Below are 18,671 nucleotides of genomic sequence, written 5' to 3' on the forward strand. Positions count from 1 at the left end.
AAAAATAGTATACAATGTTCATGGATATGTAAGCTTGGATATTTGTTTCAAGATGAGTATAGACCTTATGTCTATAATTGCAATACTTTATGTAATGATTTGAGTAAGTTACAGATGTTTTCGTAAAGACTAGTTGCATGCTAGTGATAGAGAAATATGTCAATTATTGTTACTATATTTTGGTTATAACTTGTTGGTGACCTAGAATTAAGGTTTGGGAGCATAAAGCATGGTGAAATACTTGGAATAGTGCATGATTTGGGATTTGCAATTCATTTGATTTGTGTTGTGATGATTGCTAGCATCTAGTGTACAGATTACTGCTTCTAGGAGCTGAGGGGATGGTGTAGTGTATTATTTGGATTGGTAAGTGTTAATTGATAAGTATGAATCCAATGAGTCCTAAGTGTTCTATTCATTCTCATGAGAGATGGGTTCATGCAAACCACTACTCATGCAACATGGGTCAATGAATTTGACTCAAAAATAACATAGTTGAATCTTGATAGAAATATCACAATTTGACATGTTGTGGAATATATATGTTACTTATCAATTAACAAGCTTAAGGGGATTACTAATGAATGGTTCATAAGGCACAACACTTGATGAATCTTTTACAAATGAAGTTGTAATAAGAGTGGTTTTAACCATGGGGGAAACTTTTTAGTTAAGGCACTTGAGTTGGAGTAGTACTAGGATGGGTGACCTCCTAAGAAGTATTCGTACTTCACCTCTCTAAGCATCAATTAGATTCAATGAGTGCTAAGTGTTCTATTCGTTATCATGAGAGATTAGTTCATGTAAACCACTACTTATGAAAGATGGGTCAATGAATTTGTCTCAAATACTACACAGTTGAATTTTGATAGCAATATCACAATTTGACTTCTTGTAGAAATGTCTGCTACTTATCAATCAATGAGATTAAGGGGAATTCTAATGAATGGTTCATAAGGAACAACACTTGGTGAAGGTTTTGCAAATTGTGTTGTAGGAAGAGTGGTTTTAATCATAGAGGAAACTTTATAGTTAAGTGTGCTCAACCGAGAGTAAACCTAGGGTGGGTGACATCTTAGGAAGCCCATGTACCTCAACTCTATGAGAATCACCTAGATCTAATGAGTGCTAAGTGTTATATTTACTCTTATGAGAGTTGGGTTCTTATGTCCCACTACTCATGAAACATGGGATAATGAGATTGACTAAAAAATTACACACTTGAATTCCATTAGTACTACCACAATTTGACTTGTGAAAAAAGATCTAAGCCTACTTATCAATAACACAATTTGCTAGACCATTTGACATATCCTAGCATATACATAGATGTCTAGTCTCCATGGTGATAGATTGATTGATTTATGACGTGCACATATACATATGTGTGCCCATTACAATTGGTATTCTATGATGGCAAATCTAACATATGGAATTAATGAAACCTTGAGAATCCTATTAGTCTCTACTTCATAACTAAACCTTGAGAATACTATTGGGCTCTACATCATAACTAAACCTTGAGAATCCTATTCTGGCTCTACATCACTATCTATCTCTGTCACGTGGCAATCCTTCACTATTTTGAGGCTAGATTAATGGATTTACCCTTCCCACTGTATGTGATGTAGATGTAACTTGTGGAAGAGGGTTTTGAAATTGTAATGAATGTATATATGATGATTTTTTGACTATGGTAAGAGTTTTGACAGAGAGAAAGAACCAAAGACTGGCTGGGTAATGAAGAGCATGGGCATGGGTGACTACCCCAAGTAGAGAAGTAAGAGTTTTCTCCAAACAAGGATAAGTTTTATGTTTGATATCATATACTTGGATGATTTTAAGTATGTTTGATCCATTTACAAGATCTAGAAAGATTGGGAGATGAGTTTTTGGGAAATCCCTAGGGTAAAGGGCCTAGAAGTGAGGGTTTGGTGAAAGGGGATGTAGAAATTCTAGAGTGACCAAAAAAAATTTGAAATAATTTCATTTGAGTCATATTAAAAGACTATTTGAGGTTGTTAAGGTTCTAGCAAATAAGGGGATATGAGTTGCTTTGTAAATGGCCACTAGTTAGGCTTAGTTATGTAATTAAGATAGCAAGATTTGAGAGATACTTTCCAAAACAACTATAGTTGAAATTTTGATATTTTATATAAGGGGATAAAGGTTATTTGGAACACCAAAGGTTTTGGGAATGTCAATGGAAAATTTTGGAGAAAACTGAGAATTACTAGCTGGCAAGGGCTAGTTGAGTCAAGCCTAGAATAGGCAAAATTGGGAAAGTGTAAGAGATGAGTTTCTAAGAGGTTGAAAGGAGTTTGAAAATTTTAGATGGGATGTGTTTAGATGACCAAAGGTGTTGGGGTCATGGTGTAAAGCCTAGGATGGGTTTTGGTATGTTGGAGGCACTAGGGTACACTAGATGCATAGGTAGCAACATGGGTGTTTTGAAGCCAAACTGAAGAATTAAGTTATAACCTCTTAGATATGGTTGTGGAAAGGTATTACCAAGTTAGAGACCTCCTCTTGAACCCTAGTAGAGTTAGATTCCTTGGGTATATTCCAAGAGTACAAAGGAATCTTGGAGTTGAGTTGTAATTCCTAGGGGAATAATGGGAGGCTCTGCATCAAGTGTAGGGCTTAGGATATCTTCTAGGGACTATTTAAACACCAAATCCACCTTTTCCTAGAAAGGTGGTATGTGCAGAGTCCTTGAAAATTCTTCATGAAGACCTTGAGTGCCTTGAGTACCCTGCACTATATATATATATATATATATATATATATATATATATATATATATATATATATATATATATATATATATATATATATATATATATATATATATATATATATATATATATATATATATATATATATATATATATATAAGTTATTTAAAAAGTAAAATAGACATAGTAAATTAAACTTTCTTGTAAGTTTTATGGCCAATCTACACCTAAATAATCAAAGGCATAACAAGTCTCAATTTCAATAACCACAATATTACAAGAAATCCATCCAATAATCTAAGAAATCTAGAGAGTAATTCTTCCTTGTATCCCCCTGACAGGGAACCTAAGAGATCACATAACTAATAAGGGTAAAAGTGGAATAAATTTTATTCTATTTTTAACACAAAATTGAAGCACATAAATTTCATTTTCAATTCTTCTAACATTAAATATTTTGATATATCTCATTGATTAAATATATGAATATTTTATATTAACTCAACAACCAAGTTCTTATAAGTTCTCAAACATCACTACTAGAAATGCATACATAAGTTCCCATAAGTAAAAACCATCATAAATATATGAACAAGATTTCATTATAAATAATTGAATCCATTATTACAATTAGATAATGTAAAAATCACATAAGCATACCAAGGACAATCATCTTGATATACCCATTCTTCTTTATTACAACTAAGCATGCGTACATATACATATTACAAGGAGCAAGTAACCATTATATATCATGTTTTCATATACTTCTAACATTTTTCTCCTCCAACATGATCTCTATACAAAATGGATACATAAGTATTATATTATAGTCATGATACAAAAATATGATGTTGCAACATCTAGTCACACACAAAAAAAGGTGCAAAATTGGAATGTGTGAAGAAAGATCATCCAAGGCTCTTGAAAAACTCTGGAAAAATACTCAATGGATAAAAGACTTTCCACCCAACCATTGAACCTCACTACCTCGCTCCCCTAAGCTAGGAGATAACACAAGGCCCCACACCAAGTTCAAACATAAGCAAGGGGATAAAATAGCTATTTTAACACTAATAAAGTTTATTGTTGATCAATATTGTATCAAAAATTCAAACTAATTAGTTATTGAATTAAACTTGATAAACTTGATAAACAGAGAAGGAAAACTTTAAACATGAACAAGATCATAAATCATATGACAATGACATATTGGAAATGATAAACTTATGCTTAAACAGTGATAAAGTTTATTGTTAATCAATATTCTATCAAAGTTTCAAACTGATTAGGTATTGAATTTAATGTCATACATGAACATATCTAATTTAATGTCATACATGAACATATCTAATTTAATGTTATACATGAACATATCTAATTTAATATCATACATGAACAAACATATAATATAAAATGATAACCAATAATGTCATGTACATTAACAAACACATAATATATTATGATAACCAATAATGTCATACATGAACAAACATATCATTTATTAACCAATAATGTCATAAGTCTAATAATTTCATGCATCAAATAAATTTCATACATCAAATATAAAATGTCATATATACATCAAATGTATATCAAATATGTCCACTAACATAAAATCCAACATATATGTCCACTAATGCCTATACATGTACATGTCTATCAACTATATCTTCTCCTTCCCATGAGGGGAAGGAAATAAATCTCTAGAGGCCTTCGGTCATCATGTGGAGGGAGATGGTGGTGATGATGAGGTCCTCCTTACATGCTCACTTGTCCTCTTGTTGAGGATCTTCTCTAACTCGAGCTGATAAAAAAAAAGTTGAAATGAATGAATAATTATTATACATTGAAATCAAATATATGTACACACAAAATTAATTATTTTCTTACCGCCATCATATAGTCACTTTGTAAGTCCACCTCGAATGCTCGTGGATGATCAGGTGTGACAAGACCCCACAAAAATTGAATCAATATAATCACTTATACATAAAATTAGAAATTTTGATACTAACTATTATAAACAGCAACCAAAACCAAGATAATTCTTTCATACCTCAGTCAATGGCTATGAACTAGCCATAGGTATAGCCACTCTATGATCGACGAACCGTCAGAGATGAGGAGGAGTGTCCGATGTCATGATCTACATGTCATGCAATACACATTACATGTAACATGAAACATGAAACAAATATAATCAAATGAATTAAATTAACATGAAACAAATTTACCTCTACAAAGCTCATATAATGTCTATGCTTTGAGTGCTTAGTAAATGTCGACAGTCCTGTAGAGAACTGATTCACATGCATAATTTTTTTTGTCAATACTTAATATGATTACTTAATAAAGGTCTGTATTAATTTAAATGATTAAATCGATACATACCTCTGGACTCGTGGATGGGGCAAAAAATGGGGCTGGGGGATCGCTACTAGGCCCCTTGAATTTTGAACAATGTCAATAGATGCTAATTAATTAATCGTTCAATGTACATATGAAATGTGATGAAATTAGTAAATTATAATTGTAATTTAACTGTGTGTTAATGCCAAATGTGTCATTTAGGAACTGATTAGTGACGAGCCCATCATCCGCAACATCTCCAGCATGAGTGCCAAATGTGCATAAGGATCCAAATGATGTGCACATGTGACTGCGGTGCATTGAAGGTTCCCCCTCAACTAATGGACTCATGTAATGGATGAGGGCTTTTGTCAAAGCATTTATGGTCCCTAAAGCACTGACCTCTACATGTTCCTTCACAACTGAAGAAATAGTCACATGCTCACCCTATGGCTTGACCATAGGTGCCCTAACTACATTAGGGTCACAACATGCCCCCAACCTCTCAAATGATGACCCCCCACCTCTACCCTGGGAGTCTAATATATAAAATAATTGGGGATCTCCCCAAGGACAAACTCATAATACGATTTCTTTAAAAATACATGGGGACCTCATGATTGTTGCAAGAAGGGGCATCAAAAACCATCCACCATCTATCCCAAAAATTATTTCTAATAACATCGTGTATGCACCAATGGATGGGGAACCATTTAGTACCCTCTCTAATAGTATTTTGTTCACTAGGCTTTCAAAATAATGCACATATTCTACCTTTTGGCATTTCTTTTTTTTTTAACATCTTGATATGACAATTTATTTGCATAAAATCTTTTTTGTTCATCCCTCTTAACCTGCCAAAGATCTAACTAACCACTAACTGAAGCTATTTGGGTCTTAATGGATTCAAGGGACAATGCCAATTGAGCCCTCATTGGATTGGTTTGTCTAGATTCTTTCAACCGACCAATGAGTCCTAATTTAGTTTTACCTCTTTCTATTTCATTTATTATATTTTCTTGTGTGCTAGGTGGAGGCCTTGCAATTGGTTTAGGCTACAAAATTTGTTGTTCTTCTTGGGGAGGGTTTTGGTTTTGATTTTCTTGAGGGTTTTGAGCTTCTTGGGGATTTGCCAGTTGATTATTAACATTTCTTGAGAAAAAATCAATTGAAATCTAAATAAATAAACAAATCTAAAGAAAAATTGTAAAAACCCTACAATAAAATATCAAAAACCTACAAAAAAAATTTAAAAACATATCAAAAAATGAAAAATGAAATTTATATCACATACGGCATGCTCGTGATCTCGTATTTCACCGGTGAGGAGGCATATTGGCAAGGCGGGTGGTGAAAAGGTTGATTTTTTCCAATTCACGTACACGCTGCTATGATGAGAGGTTAAACAAAAGAGTTAAAATGAATGGGATTTGGGTATGCAACCCATTTATAAAATTTTTCTTTTTTAAAAGTGCATATACACTATGGCTCGGGTTACCCGAGCCATAGTGCATACGCGCTATTGAAATTTGGAAGAAAAAAAAAAGGTTGTCACCTTTTTGGCACCACAACTTGGTGTACATACCCTTCATCATAATAGAGAATGAAATGACAATAAATAAAGAAAAAAATAGGGAACAACTACAAATAAGCCAAACATCACCCAATACCCACCACAATTGGTATGTGAAAATAAACCTTTTGCAACAGCTTCCAAACTCTCCTAACAAAGCACCCAATAAAATGAAAGAGAAGAATATTGAATGGTACCTCATCCCCTCCACATCACACCCAACATGTAGAACCCATATATAACCTGACACACTCAAAACCAAGGAGAATGGTAGTTGTTCGGGAAAACCCTAGGCCCTACGAACGTAACAGTTGCACTTAGTATCACTCTCCATCCTTGTTCCCAAAATCTCTATAAAAACACAAAAGTTGTGAAGTTGTAAGGGAATTTTCTTTTTAAAGAGAGGTAAATGCTTTGACCTGGAGCTATGAACTAGTGAGGCCACAAATAGGGGACCTCATCCCCATTAGATTTGAACTTTGATGGCAAGGATAACAACTCAACAACTTAACCATCACAACATGCCACTATTGGCAAGCTATAAGGACATATTTAGGTCAATTGTAGAATACAATTAAATTCTAAGGAAGATATATTACAAATTTATTATAGTTATTTGATATGGAAGAGTGAGGTAAGTATGAGTCAAGGGCTGACTAGTATCTAGTTTATGAAATTCTTCCTCATGCCTCACCCTTATGTTGTTGGAGCCTTAAACTTAGCAATGCTTGAAACTTGCAAACTTTTTAAGGACCTATTAACTTTACTAGTAGACCAAGTACCCATTGACGTTAGAGGGAGCCTACATAGATACCCCCACCAATACAAATTTTGAGATAAGATAATGATAGTCAAACTTAGGCGTCTGCCCCAAACCTACAATTTCTAAAATCTCTAAATACAATAGGTTTTCAAGAACTTTTTAATAGAAAAATCTTCATGATCTACGTCCATTTGTTATTAAAAGAAACAAAAAGTACTATAAATATAAATTTGAAAAAAAAAAAGATATTACAATTTTATACAAAGAAGCACATAATTTTAAATGTGTACAATATTCACAATAACAAGGAGAAATATTTTCCATAGTAAAAAGAGGGAGTAATATATTTTTATTATAACATGTACAACAAAGTATGTTGGAAGGAATATAAAGACATTTCAAGATTTTTACTTTCATTTGAGATGTACTATATAGAAATATTTATTATTGATTTTTTTTGTAAATATTAAAATATTTACAATTTATTGAAGACTAGAATAACCAACCATCAATACACATGTTGTATAATAAGGTTTAGGATTAATGTATGAGCTCTAAAAGTTAAAAATGATTCCTAAGACTCCACTCACACTAGAATGGATGTATGGAAAGTTGATAATTCCAAAATGAATTAGATATAAATCAAGCACGAGGTCATGGTAAATAATGCACATCATACAAGATTAGCCAATTTAAGGTCTATAATCATCAAATTAATGAACCAAAGGACTAAGAGAAGACTAGAGGTGGAAAAGGTGGTTTGTTTGGTATCTATTAGAAGATGGAGAGGTTTGTAAATGTGAAATGTTGTTTCATAAAACATTCTATTTGCTTAATCTAAATTTGGAAGGATACATTTATATCTTATAAATCATATGAAGGATGACAACAATAATAGTTTGAAACTCTGGTGAATCTAATTGGACAATCATAATTTGGACTTGATCCTAGACTACAGAAAATGGTAAATAATTATGATCAAAAATTAATTTTCTTTTTAAAAAATATGTATTTATTTTCATGTAAATGAAAAAATCATAATATATTTAATTTATTAGATTTGAGTTGTTCTAATGATGGAGAACTCATGTTCTTGGAAAAGAGGTCACAAATTCAAATCTTATAAGAAGTAAGTTAAGCGCAACTTATTTGTAGTACAAATAAATGTTTCCCACAAAGAATATAAGATAGTTTCATATTGCTATAAATCATCTTTAAATCAATATTCAAATATTTAAAAATTGATAATGGAAAAGACCAGCAAGAACATTTCTATTCAATATGTTTTAAACATAGAACAAAAGTTCAATCAACAATCTATCTTTAATTTTTAACAAAAATAAAGACTCCAACTCCATCAAAACTTTTGTTACAATTTATTTATTTATTGAAACTGTATATTATACCTCTAAAATTTACAAGATTTTGGAAAAGGAGGGGTAAAAATTTATTAAGACAGAAAGGAATACAACAAGGAGCTTGATCCTGAGCAAAAAGATCATCAAATTCTTGCACCATCTCAAAGGAAAGTTGCCTCCTATCCATAATATTCTAACCTGGATCATGACTAGAAGCCCATTTGGCTAAACAATCAGTAGCTCTGTTCCATTCATGAGGAGTATATGTGAACCTAATGAATTGAAAAGAGGTAGAGAATAGAATAATCTGATTAACAACAGTGGCTAGCTAACTAACATTGTCAAGCTCCTACGAAGAAAGCAAGTTCACCACCACCTGGGAATTAGACTCACAGATAATCTTATGCCATCCTTGCAAGAAACACTGTTCCATAGCATATAAAATAGCCTGAGCTTCCATGATATTGTTAGTGAAATCACCCTTATGAACTGAGAAAAAGAATTTAACATCACCAGAACTATAGCGAGCCACTCCCCCAATACCAGTAGGGCCTGGATTCCCTCAGGAAGAACCATTAGTGTTAATTTTTAGAACTCCATAGGGAGGAGGAGTCCAATGCCCATCCTGATTTACCTGACCCTTCCTCTGATGTTGAAGTTGCTTGGACATAGAAGGAAACCTTTGAGCTATAGCCCCATCTTAAGGATGAAAATTGAGGTGATTGAATATAGCAAGATCAACTGGATCCATACCCCCATCTAGCTCATACTTCACATGAATAGTTTCCTGAAGAGAATGTGAGATCTTCCACCAAAGATGCAAAACATCTAGCCAAACATCTTGGAATATTCGATGATTCCTCTCCAACCAGATATGACAACGCATGAATGAAGGACCAGCAATCCAAGCAGCATGGAGAGGAGAAGACTTGGAGGGAGTACTTCCCAAGCGGGCCCAGAACTCTAGCAAATAGGAAGCATGCCTACAAGAGCAACACCAAGCACTCCACCAAAGGTGCCATAGCTGAATAGAATAGGAGCAATGGAAGAAAAAATGGGAGATAGACTCCTCCCCATTACCACACAAAACACAATAAGAGAGGCCCTAAAATCTACATTTACAAAGATTATCCCATGTAAGACAATGGTTGTGAGCCACTAGCCACATGAAAAAATTGTACTTGGACCAAGAAACTTTATTCCAAACTTGCTTCCACCAAGGGACCTCAGCATCCCCAAATAATTGTCTAGTTATCTCCAAATACCCAGCAGAGACATGATATTTACCAAACAAGGTACCTCCCCAAGCCAAAACATTAGGACCTAGCAAAGAGGAACACTCTCTAGAGGCCAAAATCTGAGAAAGCTCCTGACGATTCATGTCTGTACCTCCAGGAGGCCAATCAAAAGAATGCTTCCATCTGTAACCAACAACAGGTCCCAATTGAAAAGAAGTCTTGTAATGAGCCACTTTATCCCATCCAGTGGCATGAAGAGAGTCACAAAGAGACTAAAGATGAGGGTACATGGATAAAATGGAAGGGAATCCATCCCAAGCATCAGACCAAAACAAAGCCTGAGAACCACCTTTACATATCCAAAATAGACCCCTCTTGACTAACACTACACCTGTCTTCAAAGTATGCCAAGCCATTGAGCCATGACCTTCAAGAGGAAGTAGAGAAATAGAGCAAGGATCAGCACCATGAAAATATTTATGAGTGATAATACGAGCCCAAAGTTTATGTTGTCCAGAGCACCATCGCTAATAAAGTTTAGCAGCCAAAGCTTGACTACTCAAGAGAGCAGATCGAAGACCAAGACCACCCTCCTTTTTAGGCCTACAAATAGTTTCCCAACTAATCAAGCTCCATTTAGTACTACAAAAATTACCACTCCAAAGGAATTTCCAAGAAAGAGCATCAAACTCCTTGAGAAAGTAAATAGGAGCAGCTTGAACCATGCTTCTATAAGTAGGAAGAGCTTAGATAATAGCTTGAAGAAGAGTAACCTGGGCAGCAGTAGAAAGCCATCTATGAGCCCAATGATTAACCTTATCCTAAAGCTTGGTAATAAAAATTTTCCAGAAGAGACGTGGCTGCCTAGAAACAGCAATAGGAATGCCAAGATAAGTCAAAGGAAGTGACCCAATCTGAAACCACAAGATACCAACAATCCTGTGCTTAATAGAATCAGGAGTGTTAAAAAAGTAAATGGAAGATTTGTGCTCATTAACTTTTTGGCCTGAAGCTACCAAATAAATGTTCAAAGCATGTCGAAAGGCTTCAGCTTCCTTGATCCTAGCATGACCCGCAAGAGTAGAATCATCAACAAATTGAAGATGGGAAAGAGAAGGTCAGCCATTACCCCACCACCACCCTTGAATAGAATTTTGGGACACCTGATACTTAATGAATCTTCCCAAGCCTTCAGCCATGATTAAAAATGTCATTATATGTTAAAAAAAATACCATACTAGATAAATAGAAATAACTTATAAAAAATTCTAGATTAAAAATATTTTTTCATATAATATAATCCTCTTAAAATCTATTCATCATAAAAGTGGAGAGGAGCTCTACTCTTCTTCTCATATGCAACTGCTTAAAGTCCATTTTGTACCGCTTATAAGTATTTTGTGGTTATTATGTATTATTGAAACCATTGCAGGTTTTGTTTGTCTTTTTGGGTAAATTATATTGTAATGTCTGTTTTACTTTCCTTTCTTAGTCGCTAGTTCATTAGTTTTGGCTAATCTCTATCATTGAAAAAATATATCAAAGACAAAATAAAGTCAAATCTTTTTTTTTTCAAGATTCACAAAATGTAGTGATTTTTTTCTAATTTTTTTTTTGTTATTTTCAACTACAAACTATGCAGATCATGAAGATCAAATGCTCAAATTTTCAAAAAAAAAATCATTATACTTTTGATCTTTTGAAAATTGGTCAACTTTAGAATTTTATGGAGGATAGTGTAATTCAATTGTAATCAAAATTGTCTTAATAACAAAAATATATTACTCTTCTCATTATTAGTCTTTTTCTTACTTATTATAGATTTTATTTTTCATTATTAAAAATTATGGAATCATTTCCTACTTTGTCTTGGTGTTGTATATTTGTGCAATTCTATCAATATATTTATTATTTGACTCCTTAAATGACACAATATTACCATACCATTCTGTAAAATTGACTATTCTATTCTACTATGCAAATATGTCTCTAAGTTTTCTTCTTAAATTCTACTTTGACTTTGTACACAGTACTCTTCCTTGTGAATTCAAGTTCTTAATATTGATCTGTCATTTATCTTTCTTATGGGAATAAATATTTTTGTTGTTTTATCATTAATACATCTATTTCTTTTCATTATTTGCTACGAATTTTATCAAAGTACAAAAAATCACTCTTATCATACAAAGATCGTACAACTACTACTTATTAGTCTTTTACTATATAAAATATTAATTAACCTATGTAGATTACTCCCCACATAAAATTTTATCTTTTCAAATTTATATACATGATTTTTTTGCTTGATTTTATGTAGTTTAATAACAAAGGGATATAGATTATGAATATTAAATCATTAAAAATTTCTTCTAAATCTATTATGTTTTGAGATTTTAGAAATTATAGGTTTAATGTAGAGTTTCACTGTTTAATAATCAAGTTAAAAATTTTTTATTTTTATTTTTTTAAATTTTTTAAAATCAATTTAAAAAGAAATATTTAATACATCTTACCTTCAAAATATTGTATTTGTGAGGGCTATGTATTTAAATTGTGATGCAATTTTTTTTTAAATCTTTAATTTAAAAAAAAATCATCTTGCTAGCTATAATTTCATAGAATGATGAAAAATTCCACATGCTATTGACCTAAATATGTCCATACTACTATCAAATAGTTTGAGTGAAAGTTTTCGTATTTGTGTGTGCTACACATTACGAAAAAAGAAATTTGTGAAAGGGCCCTCAACCTATTGGTGAAGTTGAAAGGTTCACAAAGAGCCCACCAAGAATGTGGTAGTTTTTTGCAACCAATTACATCTTGTTTTATTTGTTACCTATATGAATAATTGGAATTTTTGGACATATATCTTATAGGAATGTTAATTGTTTTTATAAATTTGATATTTCTAATTTAAAAAAATGGACTCATTACCCTCTTAAGCAAAAAGTTGATTGTCCTTAACCAAAGAAACTAGGCTAAAAAAAATTTGGTGAACCTAAAAAGAATTGAAATAAAATATAGAATAGATATCCACTGCTAAACTTGATGACCATGGTTTTGTCTTATTTGTCAATTTGGAAATACTGACAATTACATGATATATAGAATGCTAATTTAATTTATTTTTACACTAAATTACAAAGGAAACTTGTATCACGGAGGAGGCAAGATTTTTGGCACCTATGAAAAGCTCTAAGGATTATATATTCAGTCTATAAAATGTTCATTTTATATTTGTTTTAATTGTTGTCTCCAAAATTGGGGAATAATGTTGCCAGTCTAGAACAATGGCCTCATGTCTCTCTATTCTATAAAGTTAGAAACTAGTAAAAACTAGCAGCTACATGCTTTTGTGCATGCAACGAAGAGTCGATAGGATTTTTATTAAGAAATAAAATAAATTTATGATGAAAATGTTAAGTAACAAATTGAAAAAAAACTCAAATAAAAATATAACAAATATTTAAAATTTATCATATTTTCCTTTGTTTGCTTATAAACATAAACTATCTTAAACACTTTACATTTTATAGAAATAGGGGAAAATTAGAAACTTATGAAGAAGAAAGAAAATCTAGAATAAGGTTGATAATGTAATAGGAAACTTAATTTTCTAAAACTGAAATTTTTATCATTAGGAAATCCTAAATAATCTTATTAAGAAAAAAGAGTAATTTAGACTAAAACTAAAAAAAATTAGAAACTTTCCTCAACATTGATAATGCAAGGAAACCTAATTTTTAAAAATGATTTTTTGACATCATCAAAAATCACAAATAATCTTATTAAGATAAAATATTAATTTAGACTACAAAATAAATTTATAGACTATCAAACAAAATCACATTAAGACATTTTTACTCAAAAAATTTCACATAAGCTTATTATCTTTACAATTCTCCATTTTCAATATTTTACTATCTTAAAAATAGAAATTTATGTAATAGTTAGATTAGTTGGTTTCCTTTTTATCTAAATTTTGAAGAAATATGCTACTAATGATAATCTAATTTTTATTGTTAAAATATATTAAATGTAATAAAATGGTATTACAACTATGTGGTAATTTTTATTTAAGATAACTATTTCATTATATATTTTTTTTCTTCTCAAATTGTACATTGATACATAATCCATTCATTTAAAACTCTATGCCCTATAAATTAGCACTATTTAATCTCAATGAACATATGAACGAAGGACATAATACTTAGAGTTCACAAGATTGAACAAAATGAACAAATTAGAAGTTGTGTATAGCATTCAAATGAATTATAATTGGAAGATTCAAGGCAATTTTTTCATGGGAAATTGATCATGTAATAATCGAGATAAACATACTTTCGTAAAGAAGAGAAAGTGCAACAGTTAAACTTAATGAAAATCATGTTTCCTTCATAAAAAAATACACTTTTACCCACTTTACATCCATAGACTTTTCATATTTTGCAGGTTTTTTTAAATATCTGATCTCTCACCGATTATATAGTAATTTTCAATTTCATTTTTGTTGATTTGAGTGAGTACTAAAGAAGTGATATACATTTCCCACAGAAAATAAGAAACATATTAGAAATAATTTAGTAGTGTGCATTTTACATTTTTTCTAGACATATTATATAAATAGAGGAAAATTACAAACTTGCAAAGAAAAACAAAAAATTTAGAAATATTTTCTAGGATTGAGAATACTAAAAGAACATTTAAATTTCTAAAAATGAATTTTATCATCTTTAAAATAGATAAAGTCTTACAATATTTCCTTTAAAAAATAAATTTCTTAATAAAGAATTTCAACATATAATATAACTTAAATAATGATTTCAAAATCTATATCAAGTTCAATGAATAAATATGTAAATATTTCAAGATATGAAATATAATAGTAACCTCAGTGTACAATATTTTTATCAATGTTATAAATAAACATATGAACATCTAAATATAAGAACATTAAAATCAATAAATAGATAATTATATATACAAAATGTAATTAGATAATAAAATTTACTTGTTTAAATAAAATTATATATATTTAAAAATAATAATATAATAGTCCTAAAGACTCAATTTAATTGGGACTGTTATAAAATTAGATCCAAAACAAATTTAAACCTAAAACTATAACAAACTCAAAACTATCCTTTAAATATGTTATACGACTTCAAAACTTCTTGGTCCTCTTCAAGAATATAATCATTTTGTATGCTATATTTCTGACAAATATGAATCATTTCTTGGTCTTTACATGCAACAATGTCCTCCCTTAGAAATTGATATCACAAATCAAGAAGACTCAGAATGTGAAGGTAATTAGATGTCCGAACAAAACAAATATTTCATAAATAATGTAGTGGAAAAAGAAGAAAGGCAACAGATAATCAAAATATTGCATCAGTCATTTGGGAATGGACATTTAGGATTCAATATAGTATTTTCTATATTAGACAATAAGTGCATAAAAATTATTAAAAATATTTGCCAGCTTTATGGGATCCTCAATACAACCTTTGTCCCTAGTATGGAAAGATTCCCTATTAATTACGAAATATTAGGCTTTGATTTTTGCATGGTTATTTTAATTGATTTAGTAAACAAAGTACAACATTAAAGGAAAGTATGGAAAGAATAATATTTCAATTTTAGAAATTTTCTAAAGCAATTGGTTTTAAGCATATCATTGGAAAATCAATTAGAAAGTTAAAAAACTAGTGAGTCTTACAAAATTTCCATTAGAAATACAATTTTTGGGAGCAAAGCTCCCACAATAAGCCTATCGGCTTAAAAATCTCTTTCCTAAACCATGCCCATTTTTGGAGCTCTTGTTTTGCTAAAGGTTGTTTGTACGTTACTAGTGGTCAACTGAAAAATTTAGACACTTTTTTAACGAGTTTGGTGAAACAATTTTTTAGTGCTCATGAGAATCATGTTTTTGGTAAGATAACATTCCAGTAGAACTTAAGATTGTCCACCATATTTTTTCAATTTGCATACATGTTGATAAGCTTATTATGAAGAATTGTGCATATATTCCATGTAAATTGATTCTTGTTGAGGAATGGGCCCATTTGTGTACAGAGTTTCAATACACCTTATTAAAGATTGTTGGTGCCAAGTGATGCCATTTTATTATTTTCCAAATCACTAAGGGCCCGTTTGGTTGCTGGCATAGGAATAGAAAATTAGAATAGAAAAATGGAATGGGAATGGAAATGAGGAATGAGAATAGAAATAGGCAATTCTAATCATGTTTGGTGCACTTGGAATTCGACTGGGAATATGTTAATCTATTGTTTGGTTGTACAAAAATAGAATAGGAATAAGGTTAAGTTTTATATTTTTAAAAACATTTTTCCTAAAAAAAATTTTAATTTATTATTTTTTTAGTTAATTCATTTACATTTTCATTTTTTTAAACAAATAGATATAATTTAAAAAAATGTTATTAAAAAAATTTAACAAAAAAAATTCAAAAAGTAAAAGTAAAAAAAAAAAAAACAAAAATAAAAATAAAAATTCAAAAAAAAATATTAAATTTTTTTTTTAAAAAAATAAATAAATAATATTTTTTAATGGAAAATCGGAATGGGAATGGAAATGGCCTATTCCAATAACAGATTTTTTTTGGCATAGACATATGCTCATTTTAGGGGCAAAATTGGAATGTCTTCCTATTCCCAATTCCAATTGAGCTTACCAAATAGCGAATATAAAACATATTCTAATTTCGTTTTCCTATTCCACTCATATTCTAGCAACCAATCGGGGCCTAACGTTTCTGTAAGCTAACACATCAACTCAAACAACAAGTTTCATAACTTCTCCACAATTTCAGTTCGCATCACTTGAAAAGCTAGTGCATGCATCAGTATAAATAATCTGTTTTTAATATTTAATAGGTTATCAAACAACCAAAACTTGCCTGCTGCTAAAAGCCTTCTACAGTGTCAGACATGTAGTGTGGATAAAAATGGTTTCTTGTATTTATTCATCATCTTCCTAATGGCAAGGATGGGGCCAAACAATTTAGTACACCCATATATAGCTGCTTTACTGAGAGACTCAAGCTGCTTAACAGCTCTTATACTGTGCTAGTTGCACAATAATGCTGCTAAGGTTTCCAAACTAACATCCTCCGCAGTTCCTTAAAAACTGTTGATTTTGCATGCTAACCTTTCAATTTATTGGAATTAGTTTGATATTTAACCTTTTGTGTCACCAACGAAAGTTGTAAGATCATATATACTTATGTGAATTTGATGATCAATAACAACTGACAAAAAGGTTTAAAATTTTAAAATTGGCACATAGAATGTCTGAGTGATGTCTATTTGTTTCACTGATAGGCCATCTTATATGAACTTTCTTGTTAACTCTATAGTTCTAGTTGTCAAAAATTTTGGTGGTACAAAATTTAATTTAATATAATTCTTTCAACTTTTCTTTAGATCTTTGTAATTGATGAAACAATAAGACAACAATTTACAAACTGTGGAATCTCAAATGCAATTAATTTATCTACTCACATAAACATCCAAATCTACACAGAAAATAAATAGAAAATAATTAAATAATACTCTACACACTTATCTCCCCTTACAAGCTCGAAGGCTCAGATGAAACTTCTAGATCCAAAAAATATGGAACAGTCTTTGTAAAATATAAAAGCTAATAACTATTTGAAATCTTAGCAGAATGTTAATTAAAATAAAAACCTGTTCACAAAAACTTTAGTATCTAAAATTTGAATGTCTACTAGAGATTGTCACTTGCATGACTCTCTGGGTAGAAAATTTTTCTTGAGGGAATGTCCAAATTTGAAAGCAAACAAAATCCTTGATTTAAAACCTTTCAATTTTTGTCAAATAATATAGAAGGTGTTGTGTAGTCCACAACAAACACATGGAAATATATTTTTGATATCAAGGAAGAAGGAGATCCTCCAAAGATTCCAACAATTGAAGATTTTGATGCTGAGAAGATTTCTCTAGAGGTCATGGCATCATTTTCTACCACCCCATCTAAGGCACCACCTGAGCAACAATCTATTGAGTTGAACCTAGTTCAACCAAGCAATGAAGTGAAGACTATTTCACCTTCACCAAGCTTTGTCCCAAAGGTTACTGAGAAATAGGTCCCCACAACTTTAACTAAGCAACATGATCCCATAGTCTTAACCAAGCTACAATAGCAAAAGGACTTGGTTGAGAAAAGTAAAGAAATCATTCCTTCTTCAGTAGTCAAGAACAAGGCAAAGGGAACATAGTTGATGACATTGATCTTGATGAGGATATTTTAATCCCGAATTGGGACCAATCCAATCTATCTAGTGAGGAAATGGATATCTTGGGAGAGTTATGAAAGAAAAGAGAAAAGAAAAGAATGCTAAGGGCTGAAAGAGATAGGAGCAAATTCTTGGAAGACATCAAAGAAATATTTTTATATGCTCTATCTATAGAGGTAAATGATAAAGCCCCTATCATTGATCAATTAATTGATATTATGCATAGATTCAATGAGGACACTAATGGGCATGAAAAACTCCTTATGAAAGTTGAAAGGAAGTTTGAGAATAAAGTGCTAGAAAATACAAAACAAAAGATAGCAATTGATCAAGTCAAACAATCTACTTTAATTTTTGCATTA

Source organism: Cupressus sempervirens, chromosome 5 (assembly GCF_028749045.1).
Source record: "Cupressus sempervirens isolate cs-2001-9-10 chromosome 5, ASM2874904v1, whole genome shotgun sequence".
In the NCBI taxonomy this organism is placed as follows: domain Eukaryota; kingdom Viridiplantae; phylum Streptophyta; class Pinopsida; order Cupressales; family Cupressaceae; genus Cupressus; species Cupressus sempervirens.